The 22563-nt window shown below is 39.5% G+C and overlaps 1 long non-coding RNA gene across 11 annotated transcripts in view; it reads right to left on the bottom strand.

Moving 5' to 3' along the window:
* The window catches only part of LOC130841823 (uncharacterized), a 230560-nt gene that overhangs the window by 62869 nt on the left and 145128 nt on the right, over positions 1-22563 (bottom strand). The window lies entirely within an intron of this gene.

The following is a 22563-nucleotide window of genomic DNA, read 5'->3' on the forward strand; positions in this document are numbered from 1 at the left end:
TGCCTCCAAAGTCCACAGTTACTAAAGCTAGACCAGTCTCAGTTGTGGGAGCACTCATTGTCCATTCGGATAGTCCACAGATGCAGGGTTTACTAAGCAGAGCATGGGGATTTAATCTGCAGCTTGTGCAGCTGCACTGAGGGATTTCTGTTCCTCTTCCTTAGTCACACAGTACCTGGGGCTCAGCTTTGGTTTTGGCCCCACCTCTGTGTGTGGGCCACCCTCAGGCATCTGATCTCTGCCCACGCAAGAGGGGGTGAAAGCAACAGCTGATTGGGGTACACTTACTTGCTCAGGCCAGGGAGGGATAAGGCAGCTGCAACTGGGGCATGTGCGAAGTGCCTGCAGCAGCAGAGACCATCAGCAAGTTGCAACAGACTGGGGCAAGCTCGCTCTGGTGGGAATCCCTCCCAGTGCCCATGGAGTCAGGGGCTGTGTGTGGGCAGAGAGTCTGCAATGATGGCCCCACATCTTGTGCGCCACCCAACAATGGCGCCTTTTGTCCAAGGCCCACCACCTTTCCTCTAGGAGCAATCCCAGCCACGAAGCCCCTCACTCCTGTCCCCTCAAGTTGTCTCCGTACAGCCAACAGCAGTCATCTCCCTGGATCCGCTCTCCTAATCCCACACTTTAGCATTCAGTTTCCGCCAGCATTGGTGGATTCCCATCTCAGGCTGGGGAGCCCAAGGCTGATTCCCAAGGAGGCTTTGGCTTGAGCAGTGTGAGTGGGCCCACCAGGGCCTGAACTATCAAAGGAGGCCTTGGAGGTGATGGTGCTCAGGACCCTGGAGCCTGTGTGGGTGGAGGAGGCCTTGGCTTGAGGGGCAGGTGAGCCTGTTCAGTTGGGTGCCCCACCCAGTTCCCATGGAGGCAGGGGTCAGTAGGTGGGGAAGGGTGTTGCAGTGGCGGCCCCACTCCTTGCATGTCACTCAACAATGGCACCTTGCTTCTATGGTGGCCTGTGCTTCTTCCGCAAACTTTCCCAGTTGTGGAGCTGCTTACTCCTGCTCCTTCAGGCTGTCTCTTCAGAGCCAACAGCTGTCCACTCCCTAGATTCACTCTTCAAACCCCACTTTCCAGCACCCAGCCCCGCTCTGCACCAGGAGACACACAGCTCAGGCTGGGGTGTACAGGGCTAAGGCACGGATCATGTACACAGTTCTTACTTTGTCCTGCCTTCCACAGACCAGTTGCTGCATTCCCCTCCAATCCCCCAAAGGTCCCTTTCTGCCCCAACTGATTTTCCCACCATGAGGGGGCTTTTCTGTATGTGGGAACCTCTCCTCACCTTCAGCTCCCTGCCAGAGGTGCTGGTCCTTTCCCGTTTCCTCTTTTTTCTTTCTTTCATCCTACCCAGTTGTGTGTGGACTTTTCTTGTCCTTTCAGGTGTCCAAGGTCTTCCACTAGTGTTTAGCAGGTGCTCTGTGAGAACTGTTTCACTTGTAGATGTATTCTTGATGTACTTGTGAGGAAAGGCGAATTCCGTGTTCTCCTATTCTTCCATGTTGACTCCTTGAGTTTTCCTGATATTTGGATCTCATTGAGTGACAATCCTAAAAATTTTATTTGAGCCGTATTTACTTAAGACTTGGAGTCTTAAGGGGCATTGTGCATTTTCCTCAACAGGGACCTAGGGGGATCTGGGCAGGAGGTCCAAGGAAAGTGGCTGGTTTTGGTTAAATTTGGCTTAACTTTAGAAAAACAAGTTAATATAAGGCCTGAACAAACCATTTGCTAGTGAAATGAGAGACTGAATTATTCAGCTCCAAAGAACAAGGGACACTGGCTTCTTCCAGCCATAAGGCATCCTCAGGTGGCTAAGAACCTAGCAGAAGTGTCTGAGGATAATCTTTGTGATGTGTGGTGGTCCCACAGGGAGCCACACTATAACCATTAAGCAAATACTTCTCTTTCAGGGAGTGCAACAGAGGCTGATCATCTAGTGCTCTGAGTACCCATGATAGTATTAGACTGTCAAAGGGAGAAACCAAGACACATAAAAGAGTTGAACTGACCCAAGGGTAACTCCTTGGGGAGCTAGACTCAGAAGCAGCACACATCCAATTGAATACACCATCCTCAGAAAGTTGTTCAGATCATATCTCATATATGAATTAGGCTACCAAATTAATAATGGGAAACTGTGCCTCAAAGACCAAACAGCTCCCAGAAGAACAGCCACCTATGGGAAACCCGACTGGGTTTATGTATAACATCTATGGAACCGACACTTGCAAGTATTTAACTAAATGGTAAGGTCTGACCAAATATAATTTTTGCCTGGGATGGCGAAAATGGGGCACTAAGTTGGTATACTTTCAGGCTCAATTAGAAACCCAGCTATAAGATCAAACAGCCAAAACGGGAGGCACATTTTAATTGGTACCGGGAAGCATCAAAGCAAGAGAATGATAAAATGGCTTCATTGCAAGAGACAAACCAAAGATTATTAGAAACAGTGGCTTAATTAGAAAAGATCTCAGAAACCATTGCTTATTCTACCCTCTCTTTCTTCTTCCTTCACCTTCTTTGTATCCTCTTCTCTTTGTGCTTCCCTACCCTGACCTTCCTGCTCTTCCACCTTCAATTTCAAAGGAAAAACTTATTGAGTCTAAGGGAAAGGATAAAGACAGCCCTAAAATAATAGCTGCCCCCTTTAAGGAGAAACCCAGAAGCAGAGGGGAGCTTGCTGTTACCTATACCCCTTGGACTAAGAACTTAAGAAATTAACTAAGGATTTTCCAGATCCTTTACAGGATCCTTTGGGTTTTGCTAAATAATTTGACCTTACAGTAACAACTTACAAGACTGGATATTCAGACTTGTACCAGCTTGTACAATTACTAGTCTCTGAGAATAAAGCAAAAGAATACCTTCAAGAAATATATCAGAAGACACCTATGGAAGATTTTTATAAACATAAAGGTGCAGATTGCCAGAAATGTAGAGAAATTGCCCATGACCTATATTAAGCTATTCCAAAAATCTTTCCAAAGAAAATAGATTGGACAAAAACCCATTAACGCAAACAAAAGCCAGAAGAGACTTTTTTTTGATTATTTCAAAATATATGAAAATATAGTCAAACAACACTCTGGCACAGACCCAAAGAGTTTCCTGAACCATCAGAATGATCCAATGTTAAATTATATTTTGTGAGAAGGAATAGATGAATTGGCATGACTGGTGAAAAGATATGAACCTGATTGGGCTACTACTATGTATACTAATATAATTGTCACTATTGCTGACAAACTCTCCAAAACCCTACAGAAAAAAGGAAAAAGCTGCCAAGATTATGAATATGCAGTTACAACAGCTCAGCAGTCCATTGAGACTACCTGGCCCAAATCTCAGTCAGTCTTGAAACAATCACACCTGCCTTTGGAACCCTGTGGGTTCCCCTTCCAAGTACAAAGCGCCCCCACCCCATGTTCCTTGCCTCTTGTGTGTAGAAAAGCTGAAATCTCCCAGGTCTCCATGAGTCACAAAAGAGCAGGTTCAGCAGTTAAAGATTAGGAAAATAAAGTCACAGATTCAGTATCTGATGCACATTCCTGAGGTGTTTTACAGATACTATAATTGCCGCTAGAGGGAAAAAGTTAACTGCATGATGGCCAGACTGCAGCCATGACATAAGCTGCTTCATCTTGATCAGTGCTGAATCTATGACTAGCACAATTCCAAGAACTGTCCTTAAGAGAATGAGATTAACACTACTGCTCACAGGTATCACCTCATACAAGTCAGAATGGCCATCCTTAAAAGTCTACAAATAATAAATGCTGAAGAGTGTGTGGAGAAAAAAGAACCCTCCTACACTGTTGGTGGGAATGTAAACTAGTGGAGCCATTATGGAGAACAGTATAGAGCTTCCTTTAAAAACTAAAAATAGAGTTACCATATGATCCTGCAATCCCATTCCTGGGCATATATCTGGAGAAAACTCTAATTCGAAAAGATACGTGAATCCCAATGTTCACTATTCACAATAGCCAAGACATGGAAGCAACCTAGATGTCCATCAACAGATGAATAGATAAAGAAAATGCGGTATACATATACAATGGCATATTATTAAGGCACAAAAACAGAATGAAATACTGCCACTTGTAGCAACATGAATGGACCTAGAGATGATCATACTAAGTGAAGTAAGTCAGAGAGAGAAAGACAAATATCAAATGATATCACTTATATGTGGAATCTAAAAAAATGATATAAATGAACTTATTTACAAAACAGAAACAGACTCACAGACATAGAAAACACAGTTACAGTTACCAAAGGGGAAAGATGGGGCGGAGATAAATTAGGAGTTTAGAAATAACACATACGCACTAATATATATATAAAAGGTAGACAACAAGGACCTAGTATATAGCACAGGGAGCTATACTCAATATCTCGTAATAATCTGTAATGGAAAACAATCTGAAAAAGAATATATATATACACACACGTGTGTGTGTGTATGTGTAACTGAATCACTTTGCTGTACACTTGAAACTAACAACATTGTAAACTAACTATACTTCAATCAAAAATAGGAAAGGAAAAACAAAACAAAAAACACTATTGCTCATAATAATCTATACCTTTGTGGGCATCAAAATAATTGTAGCTTGTTCTGTCTGTATATGTAAATAGGCAACTAAAACTGACAGCAAAGAGATGCTACAGAACTACATTGATATCTTCCACTCTAAGAATATGGCACCCTATATCAGCAGGAAGAAGTTACAGAAGATGGACCTTCACCCTTAATCCCATAAAAACAGAATGATGTTCTGACAAGTGGGGATTTGTAAGCAGCTTCTGGTAGGAAAGAGCTCTCTTCAGGAGGCCCCTTTGTCTTGTCACTTTAGCAAAGCTATACTGTAACTAATCTTAAACGAGGCACCCTCATGCTCTGCTCATCTCTGGCCCTAGCACACTTTTCATATCTTTTGATCACACAATACCTTGCCTAACCTGTTGGTTCTTTCTGTAGATCAAAGAAGTAGAAATGAAGAAAAAGTAATTAACAGATGACCAGATCATTTCCCTAGCTTCCCCTTCAGTAATCTCTTGAATAAACTGTGTGAACAAGATAGCATCTAAAGAAAGATCACAAGGAATCAACAAGCCTGCATGCAGTGGGAGATGGTGATGACTCAGATCCCCTATCTCAATGATTAACTGAAATTACTTGCCCTTTTCCCTTTAAAATCTTTCGTGGCCAAGCAGAATCTTGGGAGTTAATTTTTGGGGGACATTAGTCTGCCTTCTCCCCAGATTGCCAGCATTCTGATAAAAAGCAACTTTCCTTTCTACCAATAATTGCCTCTTGGTATTGATTTCTGAGTGGTGAGCAGCCGGACCTGAGTTCGGTAACATCTTTATTGCAGAAAACCTGGGCATTTTAAAAAAGGCTGCCACAAATTAAAATGAGATTTAGAACAAGGCAGAATTAACAAGGAATAGGGGTGCTCTGAGGATTATGAAAAGGTATTCCCCCTCCTCCTCACTAACTACATTAAAGGAAATTGAAATAACAATCAGAGGGAAAACTCCTAAGGCCCTTGTAGACACGGGGGCTACATTATCTGTTTTTAAGCTTACCCTTATTCATTGTCCTCTCCCTCAGAGTAAACAGTTGATTCAAATGATATGGGTTTCGAATTTACCTATACAAGTTTTTAAACCAGAACCAATAACTTTTCAGCTAGGAACTATCGTTGGAAGACATGTGTTCCTTTTGGTTAAATGTGCTCCAATTCACTTGATAGGATGAGACTTTCAGAGGCATACAATGCCCATATTACTTTTTCACCAAAGGATGAAATGATTTTAGATTTATAAAACTTAGATGCAGACCAGAACATAATTACCAAGAAACTGAAGGTAGGGAAAACAAGAGTTCAGACAGATGGAGAGGAAGTTAACTGTTTACTGTTACAAGTGCCTCAGGAATTATGGTCATCCTCCTGCTCAGACATTGGGAAAATCAAGCCAGCTACACCCATTAAAGTAACTACTGATAATTCTAAGCCTCTACCTAATATTTGACAATATCCACTTAGATCAGTCATTAAATGGAATTTTTATTATTCAGGAATTCGTTGATAAAGAACTTATAATTCCTTGTACCAGTCCGTTTAGTAGTCTGATTTTACTACAAAGGAAGTCAAATGAGGAAGGCTGGAAGTTTGTTCAGGATCTGAGAACTATAAATAACATTGTGATCCCTCACTATCCTGCGGTTCCTAATCCTCACACCCTGCTCTCAGCCATTCCAGCAGACACCTGCTATTTCTCAGTAATAGATCAATATAGTGCATTTTTTAGTATTCCAGTGTTAGAAGAAACCCAATACCTCTTTGCCTTTATGTGGTAAGATCATCAGTATACTTGGATAGTTATGCCACAAGGCTATACTGAAGGCCCCACTTATTTTTCTCAAATACTTAAAGCTGATTTGTCTGTTCACTTTCCTAATGGCTCTATTTTAATTCAATATGTAGATGATTTGCTTTTGTGTTCTAGAACTGAACAGGACTTTTTTTTTTTTTTTAAGAAAATATTTATTTATTTGGCTGTGGCAGGTCTTAGTTGCAGCACACAGAACCTTCGTTGCAGTATGTGGGATCTTTTAATTGTGCCATGTGGGCTCTTAGTTGTGGCATGCAGACTCCTAGTTGCAGTATGCGGACTCTTAGTTGTGGCATGCATGTGGAATCTAGTTCTCTGACCAGGGATCGAATCCAGGGCCCCTGCATTGGGAGCATAGTCTTAACCACTTGATCACCAGGGAAATCCCTGAACAGGACCTTCAAAGAGATACTATCCATCTATTGGAACAATTAGCCTCTAAGGCAGGGGTCCCCTACCCCTGGGCCAAAGATTGGTACAGGTCTGTGGCCTGTTAGGAACCAGGCCACACAGCAGGAGGTAAGCAGCGGCTGAGCAAGTGAAGCTTCATCTGTATTTACTGCTGCTCCCCATCACTCACATTACCACCTGAGCTCCACCTCCTGTCAGATCAGTGGCGGCATTAGATTCTTACAGAAGCGTGAACCCTACTGTGAATTGCACATGCAAGGGATCTAGGTTGTGTGCTCCTTATGAGAATCTAATGCCTAATGATCTGAGGTGGGGCTGAGGCAGAGATGCTAGTACTGGGGAGTGGCTACAAAAACAGATTATCATTAGCAGAGAGGTTTGACTGCACAGAGACCATAATAAATCAATTGCTTGCCAGATTCATAACAAAACCCTATCAGTGAGTGGCAAGTGACAATTAAGCTGCATCTGGTGGCAGGCTTTATAGTGGTGCATTGATGTACTTCATTTGTACCACTGTATCTAGTGGCAGGCTTTAAGTCAGAATCTGACACTTATTTTAGTCCATGCGTGGCCTGCCCATTATTTTATTTACCACTTCTGTCTGTGCCTCTTTCCCAAACTGCGCACTTGTCTCAGTCACAGTTTTGGTAAGCCCACAAGCTAACCCTATCCAAAATGAGTAAAAAACAAACGTCACCAGAGAGCTTCTTTGAAAAGGGGGAAAGACCCAGTGATGAGACAGCAGAAGACTCTAAGACTGCCAACAAAAAGAAACTGTATTTAAAAGAAAATACCAAGAGTCCTACTTAAATTACAGGTTCATTGCAACAGGTGATTCACATTCTCCAAGCCTGCTTTGTATAATATGGGGTGACCAGCTATTCAACAAATCCATGAAACCTTCAAAACTGCTTTGCCACATGGAGACCAAGCACCCTGCATTAAAAGACAAGCCTTTGGAGTTTTTCAAAAGAAGAAAAATGTGAACAAAAATAATAGAAGCAATTATTGAAGGCCACCAGTTCATCAAATGTGTCTGCACTGAAAGCATCATTCTTAGTGGCTAACTGCATTGCTAAAGCTAAGAAGTCCTTTACTATTGTTGAACTGTTGATCCTGCCTGCTGCTAAGGACATTTGTCATGAACTTTTAGGAGAGGCTGCAGCTCAAAAGGTGGCATGTGTTCCTCTTTCAGCTAGCACCATAACTGCATGAATCGATGAAACAGCAGAGGATATTGAGGCACAATTGTTAGAGAAGGTTAATGAGTCACCGTGGTACGCAATTGAGGTTGATGAGTGTACTGATATTGACAACAAGGCAACAATGTTTGTTTTTGTGTGATATATTTTTTCAGGAAGATATGCATGAGGATATGCTATGTGCACTTTTGTTGCCAACCAACACCACAGCTACAGAACTATTCAAGTCTTTGAATGATTACATATCAGCAAAGCTGAATTGGTCATTTCGTGTCGGTATATGCATGGACAGCGGCTGCCATGACTAGATTGGCTTTCTGGTTTCACTACTTGGGTCAAAGAAGTTGCTTCTGAATGTGAGTCTATGCCCTGCTCATAGAGAAATTCTGGCTAGCCGAAAAATGTCACCTGAACTTAACGTTTTGCAGGAGGTGATTAAAATTATCATCCACATTAAAGTACATGCCCTTAACTCATGTCTGTTTGTGCAGCTCTGTGAGGAGATGGACACAGGGCACACATATCTTCTCTTATACACAGAAGTGAGATGGTTTTCTAAAGGCAAGTTACTGGCCAGAGGTTTTGAATTATGAGAGTTGCTCCAGAGATTTCTCTTAGAAAAACAGTCACCACCAGCAGCACATTTCAGTGACACAGAATGGGTCGCAAAACTTGCTTACTTGTGTGACATATCCATCCTGCTCAACAAACTCAATCTGTCACTTCAGGGGAGAACGACAACTGTCTTCAAGTCGGCAGATAATGTGTCTGCATTCAAAGCCAAACTGGAATTATGGAGGCAACTAGTGAACACTGGGATTTTGACATGTTTCAAACATTAGCAGAGATTTTGAAAGAGACTGAACCAGGGCCTTCTTTCTTCCTGCTGGTGCATGATTGCCTATCTCAGCTTTCAAAAGAGTTTGAGCATGACTTCCCAAGCAGAAAAGACCCCTGAACTGGGAAAGAATGGATCTACAACCCATTTGTAAATAAGACAGGTGAGTCGACTTTGTCCGTGCTAGAAGAGGATCAACTGCTTGAGACCGCAAATGATGGTGGCCTTAAAAGTATGTTTGTCTATTGTAAATAGTGCTGCAATTAACACTGTGGTACATGTATCTTTTTGGATTATGGTTTTCTCAGGGTATATGCCCAGCAGTGGGATTGCTGGGTCATATGGTAGTTCTATTTTTAGTTTTTTAAGGAAACTCCATACTGTTCTCCATAGTGGCTGTACCAATTTACATTCCCACCAACAGTTCAGGAGAGACAACTTCAAATCTTCATACGTTCTGGATTAAAGTCAAAGCAGAATATCCTGAGATTCCCACAAAAGCACTGAATGGCCTGCTTCCATTTCCAACATCCTATCTTTGTGAAGCAGGGTTTTCTGCAGTGACAGCAACCAAAACAAGATCATGGAGTAGAATGGACATAAGCAACACACTTCAGGTGTCACTGTCTCCCATGACCCCCAGATGGGACCATCTAGTTGCAGGAAAACAAGCTCAGGGCTCACACTGATTCTGCATTATGGTGAGCTGTATAATTATTTCATTATATATTACAATGTAATAATAATAGAAATAAAGTGCACAATAAATCTAATGTGCTAGAATCATCCTGAAACCATACCCACCCCCACCACCGATCCGTGGAAAAACTACCTTGCACAAAACCGGTCCCATGCCAAAAAAGTTGGGGACTGCTGCTCTAAGGGTCATGTGGTGTCCAAAGACTGACTGCAATTCTGTTTACCAACTGTGAAATATTTGGGTCATTTGATATTCAAGGACGGATTGTTAATTGATTCTGAAAGAATTAAGGGAATCCTGGCTTTCTTGCTCCCCGAAAAAAAAGAAATAGCTAAGAGGATTTCTAGGTTTGACTGAATATTGTAGTAATTGAGTACCTACTTTCCCCGCATTTCCCAACCCCTTAATGTGTTACTTAAGTATGACCAATCAAGCCCAATTGAATGGACAATATAAGGAGAAAAAGCTAGAGATGCCTAAAATCTTCATCGACTCAGGCTCCGGCATTAGGCCATCCTAACTATAAACTGTCATTTTTTCTCTTTGTGCATGCAGATAAAGGAAATGCCCTAGGGGTGTGTTAACTGAGAAGCATGGTGACCAGCATCAACCCATAGGATAGTATAGCCACTACCTAGATTCAGTGGCAAAAGGACTCCCACCCTGTTTGAAGGTTGTTTCAACAACAGCTCTCTTGTTCAGAGCTACTGAAGAGCTCATAATGGGGTCTCCTTTGTCTGTCTATGTTCCACATTCAGTGGAATCTCTCTTAAATTCTCATTATACTCAGCACTATTCTGTGAATAGACTCCCCTCTTACAAAGTATTGTTGCTTTCTTTGCCTAATATTATTATACTTTGGTTCAATGTGATAATCTTTTTTTTTCCCCTAATTTATTTATTTATTTATTTATTTATTTATTTATTTAATTTATTTATTGGCTGTGTTGGGTCTTCATTGCTGCACATGGGCTTTCTCTAGTTGCTGTGAGCGGGGGCTACTCTTCATTGTGGTGCACAGGCTCCTCATTGTAGTGGCTTCTCTTGTTGTGGAGCACGGGCCCTAGGCGCGTGGGCTTCAACAGTTGCAGCACATGGGCTCAGTAGCTGTGGCTCACGGGCTCTGGAGCACAGGCTCAATAGTTGTGGCGCACGGGCTTAGCTGCTCCGTGGTATGTGGAATCTTCCCAGGGCAGGGCTCGAACCTGTGTCCCCTGCATTGGCAGGCAGATTCTTTACCACTGCACCACCTAGGAAGTCCTCAATGTGATAATCTTAACCCCACAATTTTGATTCCAGTTCCACAGGAAGAAAACAGCCACAACTGCATTTTAGTAAGGGATTATCTTCTTACTCCTAGGAATGATTTACAAGAAAGCCTATTGATAATGCTGACTTAATTTGGTTTACAGATGGATCTTACTTAAAGGATGAACAGGGACATTACCAAGCTGGATATGCAATAACATCCACTGTAGACATAATTGAAAGTTCTTACTTACTGGAACCACAGTTGGCACAACAAGCTGAATTAATAATTGCTCTAATCAGGGCTTGTCAGCTAGCCAAAGATCAAATAGCAAATATTTACACTGATGGTCACTATGCTTTTGGAGTGGCTCATGATTTTGGAGTGCTTTGGAAGGAAAGGAGATTTCTTATTTCCTCGGGGCAACTCCTAAAAAATGGGAAACTAGTCTCAGAATTAATAAACTCCATAACTACCCAAACAATTGGCCATTATCAAAATACCTGGACATTCCAAATCTGTTTTAGTAGAGGCTAAAGGGAATCAATTCGCAGACTCAGCAGCTAAACAAGCTGCTTTAAGTTCTATTTCTGTCCAGCTCTGAGAATGTCCACTACTTAAACTTGACCCCAATTTAACTGTTAAGAGATTCCCCCTACAGGTTCAAGAATTAGTCCAAGGAAGATGAAAAACAAATATGGAAGAAGAAAACAAGATTCTTTGATCCCACCTCACAAATATGGTTTGGAAAATAATAAGAGGCTTATAGTGCCCATGGGGCTCAGTTATCCTTACTCCAGGACATGCATTCCCTGACCCATTTGGCTCCTGAAAAAATAATTCTATGAGGAAAACACTATATTTGGAAGCCCTCCCCTATGGTAGCCCAAAAGGCATGTGCTTGATGTACTGTTTGCCTTAAATATAATCCCAGAAAACCACACCATTGGTCACAAGGTCACTTTCCTCTTCTTAGGCGACCCTTTGAGGTATGGCAATTGGGCTTCATCCAAATGCCACCATCTCAAGCATATGAACATATTTTGGTAATGATATGAATGTTTTTATACTGGGTTGAAGCTCTTCTGTGCAGGAGAGCAACAGCTTTTTTTTTTTTTTTTTTTGGGCTGCACACAGGACCTTCATTGCAGCAGGCGGGATCTTTCATTGCGGTGTACAGGCTCTTCGCTGCAGCATGCGGGTTTCTCTAGTTGTGGTGCGCGGGCTCTAGAGCATGTGGGCTCTGTAGTTTTCAGCACGCGGGCTCTCTAGTTGAGGCATGCAGGCTCAGTAGTTGTGGCACATGGGCTTAGTTGCCCTGCTGCATGTGAGATCTTAGTTCCCTGGTCAGGGATCGAATCTGTGTCCCCTGCATTGGAAGGCAGATTCTTTACCACTGGACCACCAGGGAAGTCCCAGCAACCGCTTTAACAGTTGGTAAATTACTACTGGAAAGAATAATTCCTGTTTGGAGGATCCCTTCCGAGTTGCATAGCAACCAAGGGACTCACTTTACTGGATAAATAAATTTATATTTGGCCAATAGTGCGCATACCACCCCCAATCTTCAGGATTGGTAGAAAGAACAAACAGTATTATCAAAACTCAACTGGCAAAATTATCAGAGGCTTTTAATCTTTCATGGTCAAAAGCTTTCCCATTAGTGCTTCTCAACCTCAGATCTACCTCTTTTGGTAAACATCAACTGTCTCCATTTGAAATAATCACTGGGTGACCTATGTGCTTAGATGAAGGCATGTAAGAACCAGCACTACTTAAAGGTGACATATTATATTATTGCCAAAGACTTATTACAGCACTTAAAGAAAATGAAAAACTACTAAGTAATTCCTTTCACAGCTAGCTCTCGGGAGACAAAGACTCTAAGGACCACGGGTTACAGCCTAGAGATTTTGTCTATTGGAAAAGGCCATAACAGGTATACCTAACAAATCTCTGTGCTGCAAAACTGAAAGGAGTAAGCTCTTGGATTCACATTTCTCACCCTAAAAAGCCTCCTCTCCTAAATGGACTGCAATTTGAGTAACTAAGAGCAGCACTACCAGACCAGGATGAGAAGATGACATCCGAAGTAAACAGATGACCCAAGATGCTGGACCAAGCCTGTATACTAATTGCTTTCATAATTGCTCACTTTTCCTTATGAACCAAACATATTTATTTTTTGGGCTCAATCATATGCAAGTTTCAAAAATCAATCCAATTGCTGGGTTTATGGCCAATTACCAATTATGGCCAATTATGTCCAGCACTTCTGGATTACACTGGTGGGTTTAACCTCTTCAGGGTTCAGACTGGCTAGCCCTTAGGCATTTTACCTTAGAAGAAAGAAATTCTAGTACTATGCAAGCCATCACTAAGTGGGACTCTCTTATCTGGCTAACTAACACCTGTTTTGAACCTGGCCATAAATACTCCTTTTCATTAGATGTTAGCCAATTCCAATCAGAGCAGCATGCTAAGGCTAAACCTAAAAATGTAACAACCCATCTCTTTGGTGGCATTATTCCCCAGTTATGGGATGAATTTATTTGACTGATTCCAGGCTATGGCCACCTGAATATGAGGGACCCTCTTTGTTGAGAACAAACCAATCATACCAAAGGTAATCAACCTAGCAATACTTATAAGTTATGGTGGATACCACCTGAAAATTTTCAATATACTATAACTTCGATTGGTTTGGAACTAATTGGTTAAGAGGACCAGGGAAATATTGGATAGATTCTAATGGGATCCAGTGGATTTGTGGAACAAATTTGTGGCCTTGCTTCCCTCAGGTTGGTTAGGAAGATGCACAATTGGTTTCCCTTGGGTTCAAGGTCACTTACGGGTAACCTTGGAAACAGCTCCTGCCAATCTGCCTTTAATGTGGGCACACTGGGTTTGATTAGTTTTTAAATGGTATGATCATTCGGTCATGATAGTTGTTCCTTCACTTGGAATAGAAGATATCATTACTCACAGAGAAGCTTACTGAAATTTACTCAGCAAGCATTGAAAGACAGTAATTAAGCCATTGACTTGTTCAATTCAGAAGCCTCCATGATGAGAAAAGTGGTCCTACAGAATTGCATAGCCCTTGATACTCTAACTGCTTCCCAAGGGGGAATTGTGCTATAATACATACTGAATGTTGCATCTTTATACCTGACAAGTCTTCTAATGTAACTCATTCTTATGACATATGAAGACAAATTTCTGCTCTGAATAATCCTCTTCCCAGTTTAGGGGAAATACTAGGAAAATGGTTTGGTCTAGGACAATCTTGGCTTAAATCTTTACTAATAATGTTGTTTACTACTATTGGCAATTTTAATTAGTTTGTCTAACTTATAAGGTGACAGTTACTTGCCTTTCACGCCATATATTACCTACTCCTACTAAGACAATGTCTAAACAACTTGAAACTATTGATTACATCTATAGTTCCTTACAAGATTATGGACACACACAATGCGCATGTGAGGTATAAGTGGCATAAGTCTTATAGGACAACCTGGAATTGACCTTCAGGCCTTGCCAAATATCCTATTAGTATAACTACCCATTCCCCCAAAAAGAGAACTAGGCTACTAGGCCCAGGAGCAAGGGACATGATGAAACCAGGACAGGTAAGCAACCTGCACTGAGGGATGAAATATTTGACCACCTTATGCTTTTTTTTTTAAAGCTCTTTATTGGAATATAATTGCTTTACACTGTTGTGCCAGTTTTTGAGGTACACCAAAGTGAATCAGCTGCATTTATACATATATCCCCATATCCCCTCCCTCCCGCGACTCCTTCCCACCCTCTCTATTCTGGCCCTCTAAGTCATCAACCATCATCAAGTTTATTTCCCTATGTTATACAGGAACTTCCCACTAGCTATCTATTTTACATTTGGTAGTATATATACGTCAACGCTACTCTGTCACTTCGTCCCAGCTTCCCCTTTCCCCTACCCCTACCCTGTGTCCTCAAGTCCATTCTCTACATCTGCATCTTTATTCTTGCCCTGTCACTGGGTTCATCAGTACCAATTTTTTTCGATTCCATATATGAGTTAGCATACGGTATTTGTTTTTCTCTTTCTGGCTTACTTCACTCTGTATGACAGACTCTAGGTCTATCCACCTCATTGCAAATAACTGAATTTCATTCTTTTTTATGGCTGAGTAATATTTGATTGTATATATGTGCCACATCTTCTTTATGCATTCATCTGTTGATGTGCATTTAGGCTGCTTCCACGTCCTGGCTATTGTAAACAGTGCTGCAATGAACATTGTGGTACATGTTTCTTTCTGGATTATGGTTTTCTCGGGGTATATGCCCATGAGTGGGATTGCTGGGTCATATGGTAGTTCCATTTTTAGTTTTTTAAGGAACCTCCAAACTGTTTTCCATAGTGGCTGTATCAATTTACATTCCCACCAACAGTGCAGGACGGTTCCTTTTTCTCCACACCCTCTCCAGCATTTATTGTTACTAGATTTTTTGATGATGGCCATTCTGACTGGTGTGAGGTGATACTTCACTGGGGCTTTGACTTGCATTTCTCTATTGCTGAGTGATGTTGAGCATCTTTTCCTATGTTTGTTAGCCATCTTCATGTCTTCTGTGGAAAATTGTCTATTTAGTTCTTCCACCCATTTGTGGATTGGGTTACTTGCTTTTTTGGTATTAAGCTGCATGAGCTGCTTGTATATTTTGGAGATTAATCCTTTGTCAGTTGCTTTGTTAGCAAATATTTTCTCCCATTCTGAAGGTTGTCTTCTTGTCTTGTTTATGGTTTCTTTTGCTGCGCAAAAGCTTTTAAGTTTTATTAGGTCCCATTGGTTTAGTCTTGATTTTATTTCCATTATTCTAGGTGGAGCGTCAAAAAGAATTTTGCTTTGGTTTACGTCATAGAGTGTTCTGCCTATGTTTTCCTCTGAGTTTTTATAGTGCCTGGCCTTACATTTAGCTATTTAATCCATCTTGAATTTCTTTTCGTGTATGGTGTTAGGAAGTGTTCTAATTTCATTCTTTTACATGTAGCTGTCCAATTTTCCCAGCACCACTTATTGAAGAGGTTGTCTGTTTTCCATTGTATATTCTTGCCTCCTTTATCAAAGATAAGGTGCCCATATGTGCGTGGGTTTTTCTCTGGGCTCTCTAATCTGTTCCATTGATTTATATTTCTGATTTTGTGCCAGTACCACATTGTCTTGATCACTGTAGCCTTATAGTATAGTTTGAATTCAGGGAACCTGACTCCTCCAGCTCTATCCTTCCTTCTCAAGATTGCTTTGGCAATCAGGGTCTTTTGTGTTTCCATACAAATCATAAAATTTCTTGTTCTAGTTCTGTGAAAAATGCCATTGGTAATTTGATAGGGATTGCGTTGAATCTGTAAATTGCTTTGGGTAGGATAGTCATTTTCACAATGTTCATTCTTCCAATCCAAGAACATGGTTTGTCCCTCCATCTGTTTGTAATTGTCTTATAGTTTTCTGCATACAGATCTTTTGCCTCCTTAGGCAGGTTCATTCCTAGGTATTTTATTCTTTTTGTTGCAATGGTAAACGGGAGTGTTTCCTTAAATTCTCTTTCTGCTCTTTTGTTGTTAGTGTAGAGGAATGCAAGAGATTTCTGTGCATTAATTTTGTATCCTGCTACTTTACGAAATTCATCGATTAGTGCTAGCAGTTTTCTGGTAGAATCTTTAGCATTTTCTATGTGTAATATCATATCACCTGCAAAGACAATTTTATTTCTTTTCCAATTTCTATTCCTTTTATTTCATTTTCTTCTCTGATTGCTGTGGCTAAAACTTCCAAAACTATATTGAATAATAGTGGTGACAGTGGGCACCCTTGTCTTGTTCCTGTCCTTAGAGGGAATGCTTTCAGTTTTTCACCATTTAGAATGATGTTGGCCGTTGGTTTGTCACATATGGCTTTTATCATACTGAGGTAACTTCCTTCTATGCCCATTTTTTAGAGAGTATTTATCATAAATGGATGTTGAATTTTGTCAACAGCTTTTTCTGCATCTATTGAGATGATCATATGGTTTTTATCCTTCAATTTGTTAATATGATGTATCACATTGATTGATTTGCATGTACTGAAGAATGCTTTAATTCCAGGGATAAACCCCACTTGGTCATGGTGTATGATCCTTATGCTTTTTATCAAAAGATTTATGATAAAAATGGGGAAATTAAGGAAATAAAATTCATATTTTAAGGCAATGCTCTGAAAAGTTAAACATAAACATTTTCTCTGCCTTTTGGCCTCCTCTCTCCCTTCTACTGTGCGTGGTGTATCTGAATTATGCATTGACCAGACCTCCCCAATGCAGAAATAATGCTCCACCATATAGAGCAATATACTCCCAGTGCTAGCAAGATCATTCCTTAGGAGATAACATTCATTCTTAATCTTGTAAGGGGTCAGGATGACCCTTTGCTTTGTGAATGCAGATCTGGATTGTGTACACTGTCAATACATCATATGATGTATAACTTTCTGTCTCAAAAATGTATATAACTGTGCTTTGACCTCTAATGGGCAGAACAGGTCTCAGAGCTCTCTGAGAGACTGTCTCCTGGGTTATAATCCTCACGTTGGCTCTAATAAAATTTTCCATCTCTTTCATAGATTGACTATTGATTAATTTTTCATCGACACTTTTTTATTTAGCCTGTAACTGGCTGCTTTTTAAGAGTCTCGAGATGAGCTCACAGCAAGTTTGAATGTATTATAACCACTTCTGAAGAGGGTTTTATTTAATTTTGTAATAAAATTTTAAGTGATTTGTCAAGAAAATATCCAAACCAAAGTAAAAATTTGTTCCTTGTTCTACAGTTGGATCACGTATGCTAAGACATTTTCTCAATATGAACAACAAAAATAAAGTGTCTTTGGGACTTCCCTGGTGGCCCAGTGGCTAAGACTCTGCACTTCCAATGCAGGGGTCATAAGTTTGAGCCCTGGTCAGGGAACTAAGATCCCACATACCACACGGCACGGGCAAAAAAATAAAAATAAAAATAAAAAATGGGGCTTCCCTGATGGCACAGTGATTAAGAATCTGCCTGCCAATGCAAGTGACACAGGTTCAAGTGACACAGGTTCGAGCCCTGGGCCAGAAAGATCCCACATGCCATGGAGCAACTAAGCCCTTGCGCCACAACTACTGAGCCTGCGCTCTGGAGCCTGTGAGCCCACTACTGAGCCCATGCGCCACAATTACTGAAGCCAGCACACCTAGAGCCTGTGCTCCACAACAAGAGAAGCCACTGCAATAAGGAGCCCACGCACTGCAGTGAGCAGTAGCCCCTACTCTCTGCAACTAGAGAAAGCTGAGGCACAGCAAGGAAGACCCAACGCAGCCAATATAAATAAATAAATAAATAAATAAATAAAATTATTTTAAAAACTTAAAAAAATTTTAAAAATTAAAAATGAAGGGAAAATAAAAAAAATAAAGTCTCTTTAAAATGACATTTCAATAGCTGATTTTGCCAAACTAATTAATATAAAAAGGGGGCTTGAAAGGGAGAAAACCTTTTTAAAAATATGAGTTATACTTGGTACTATATTAAGATTAAGGGGAAAAATACTTTTCCCTGCAATTATGAATCTGTTATCTAATTAATTACAACCACTTTAAATATTATTCCTTTATTTTAGAATGAATAACTGCTTATAAGTATAGCTAATCTCAGTTATAAAGGGGTTGGTTATCTGTCTGGAATATAATTTGAGCCTTTCTTCCACTCCCAACTTATTTAGAAATTTCACTGTATTAATAACAAAAGTTAGGCAACTAAAGGAACAGGGTATAATTCAAATAAGTAAATTTTGTTCTTTATTAGCTGCCCTTGAGAAAGTTTGGAAATGCATTTGAGGGGAAGCAATACCATGATGCTCATACTCATCAATTCATTTAATAGCATTCTCTTTCTCCTCTATTAGCAAAACAATTGAATACTGCTTTAAGTACTTACTCAAAGAGACTAAATCTGGTATGTTAAATGACTTGCTCCATTAACATGGACACACATAAACATATAAAACAAACCAAACAAAAACTTAAGAACTTAGTGTAGAAAGATTTCTTCCCCAAAAAGAAGCTTCTGGTAAGATGAAGTAGACCTACTTTTCCCTATTCCTCTCACTAAGTACAAATAAGAACCCTGGGCATTATAGATAAAATAAGAATATGAAAGGTAGAGAGAAGGCAGACAGCTAGAGTCCTTGGGATCAAAAGGAAGAGATGTTTATGAGTTCTGTGGGGTTTCTCTTTGCCTCATATATCCCAGACTTGGAACAGAAGAAGCTAGAAATCCCAAACTGCAAATTGGTGCTTTAAAAGTCCCAATAAATCCTGGTCTCCCCAACAACAGATCAGGAAAGAAGCATCATAACAAGACAGGAAACTTTTATATAATAATTGCTCTACTCCAGTCAAACACCACAGAAAAGAACTGTGGCTCCTCACCCTTACCCATACCAGAAAAAGCCAGGTGGGTAACACAGAATTCTCATGAGGTTGTAACAGGGCACCACAACATTCATGCATGGGTGGTGTTCAAGAGGTCCAAATCGATAACTTGGACTCTCATCTCCCCTAGTCAGCAATGAAACCATACATCCTCATGACATCAGTGGAGACCACACAGAGACTCTGGACTAGGGCCTCATGCAGCACAACATTTTTCTCCCACTGGGGAGATATCAGAAAAGAAGTGGAGAGTAAGGAATTTCACCATCACCTAATGGTACCAAGGCACCCCCATTACAGTATCACTGGAGACTATGAGGGAAGCCAGAGTTTCCATTCTTGTCCAGCAGTAAAAATAAGCTCCCATCCTTGGGTGGTAATGAGGTCAAGTGGGGAATCTGGAATTCTACCTACACGTGGAAGTAACAAGATGATGACACTCCTTACCCTGCCAAAGCACTGTCAGAGAAAATCAGATGAAGCAGAAGATTTAAATAATACACAGTCTAAGAATATAAAAATGTCAAGGTTTCAATGGAAAATCACTTATACCATGAACAAGGAGGATCTTAAACTGAATGAAAAAGGAAAATCAAAGTGTGTCAACTCTGTGATGACACATATGCGAAAATTATTTAACAAATATTTTCAATCAGCTTTTATAAAAAGCTTCAATGAGGAATTACAAACACAGATGAAAAAAACAGAAAGTCTCATTAAGGATTTAGAAAGTACCAGCAAGGAAATAGAAGAAATAATAAAGATCAAATGAAATTTTAGAAATGAAGCATAGAGTAAGTAAAATTTTAAAAGCTCAATAGGTGGCCTCAAGAAATTGGAGAAAACAGGTAAAATATTTATGAACTGAAGATGTAGCATTTAAAATTGCTGAAACTATAAGAAACAAAAAGTAGAGGATAACATCCCTCCTAAATGTATATGCAAAAGTATCCAACAATATATTAGCAAACAGAATTCAAAAATATATAAAAAGAATATACACCATGACCAAATGAGATTTCTTCCATCTATGTAAGGCTAGTTCAATATTTGAAAGTCAAACAATGTAATCTCTCACATTCACAGACTACAGAAAAAAATCATATGATTATATCAAGAGATGCAGAAAAAAACACTTGACAAAATCCACCCATTCATGATGAAACTCTCAGAAAACTAGGAATAGAGAAGGACTTCCTCAATTTGATTTAAAAAAAAAATTAAAAAACCACTACAGACAACATCATTTTTAATGTTAGGAAATTAAAAACTAGATGCTTTCCCACTAAGATTGAGAACAAGACAAGGATGTCTTCTCTCATCACTCCTGTTCAATTTCATACTTGAAATTCCAGCTAATGCAATAAGATAGGAAAAGGAAATAAAATGTAAACAGATTGGGAAGGGAGAAGTAAAACTGTCTTTAAAAAGATGACATGAACTTCTATATAGAAAATCCCAAAGATTCAATTAAAAGCTCACAGAACTAATTAATAATTATAACAATATTGCAGGACACAAAGTAAATACACAAAACTCAATTGTTTTCCTATATAGCAGCAATTTGACAGAACAATTGAAATTTAAAATTAGAAACACACTGGTATTTACATTAGCACCAAAGAATGGAATACTTAGGTATAAATCTGGAAAACATGTACAAGATGTATATGAGGATATCTACAAAATGCTGATGAAAGAAACCAAAGAGCTAACTAAATGGAGATCATGGTCTCCATGATCATAGAAAAGAAGACTCGATATATTGTTCTGATATCAGTTCTTCTCAAATTGATCTATAGATTCAATACAATACCAATCCAACAAATTACTTTGTAGATACTGGCAAATTGAATCTAAAGTTTATATGGAAAGGAAAAAGACCCAGAATTAGCCACCAAAATATTGAAAAACAAAAACAAAGTCATAGGACTGATACTATCTGACTTCAAGATTCACTACAAAGCTACAGTAATCAAGATGATGTGTTATGGGTGAAGAATAGACAAACAGATCAATGAAACAATAGAAAATCTAGAAAGAAACCCACAAAATTGATCTTTGACAAATAATAAAAAGCAATCAAATGGATAAAGGATTGTCTTTTCAGCAAATGGTGCTGGGATGACTGGACATCCATATGCAAAAAAAAAAAAAAAAAAAAGACATTGACCTTACACCTTTTACAAAAATTAACATAAAAGGGATCACAGATCTAGATGTAGATGAGAAACAAAAAGTCTCCCAGAAGACAACACAAAAGAAAATCTAGATAACCTTGGGTTTGGCAATGACTTTTTAGGTACAATACAAAAAGGATGATCCATAAAAGAAGAAATTGATACGTTGGATATAATTAAAAACTTCTGCTTTGTAAAATCCACTGTTAAGAGAATGAAAAGATAAGCCACAGATGGGGAGAAAATCTTTGACAAACACATATCTGATAAAAGACTTGTATCCAAATATTCAGAGAACTCTTAAAACTCAACATTAGGAAACAAACAACCCAATAAAATGGGGCAAAATATAAGAACATACTCCTTACCAAAGAAGATAAACAGATGGAAGATAAGCATATGAAAATAATACATTATCTGTAATTAGGGAACTACAAATTAAAACAATGAAATACCACTACATATCTATTAGAATGGTTAACACTGAAAATACTGACACATCAAATGCTGGTGACCATGTGAAATAACAGAAACTCATTCATTGGTGGTAGAAATGCAAAATGGTACAGCCACTTTGGAAGTCAATTAGGAAGTTTCTTATAAAACTGAACATAGTTTCTTACCATATGATCCAGTAACTGTACTCTCCTCTAGGTATTAACTGTGTAGAACACAACTGCCCACACAAAGACCTGCACAGAACTCCTTATAGCAGTTTTATTCATTATGTCAAAAATTTGGAAGCAATCAAGATGTCCTTCAATAGGTGAATGGATAAGCAAACTGTGGTACATCTATACCATGAAATTTTTAAAAAGTGATTGTTAAAAAAAAAAGGTGATAATTCAACTGGGATAAAATAATCTCTTTCACAAATGGTGCTGGAACAACTAAAAAGCCATATACAAAGAATGAATTTGGACTCCCATCTCCCACTAAATACAAAAATTAACTCAATATCAGTCAATGATCTAAATTAAATATAAAAGTTAAGGCTATAAAATTCATAGATATGACACCAAAGCAATGAGGTAGTAAAGAAATAATATAAATTGGGCTCCATC

This window comes from Hippopotamus amphibius, chromosome X (assembly GCF_030028045.1).
Source record: "Hippopotamus amphibius kiboko isolate mHipAmp2 chromosome X, mHipAmp2.hap2, whole genome shotgun sequence".
NCBI classification, from domain to species: Eukaryota; Metazoa; Chordata; class Mammalia; order Artiodactyla; family Hippopotamidae; genus Hippopotamus; species Hippopotamus amphibius.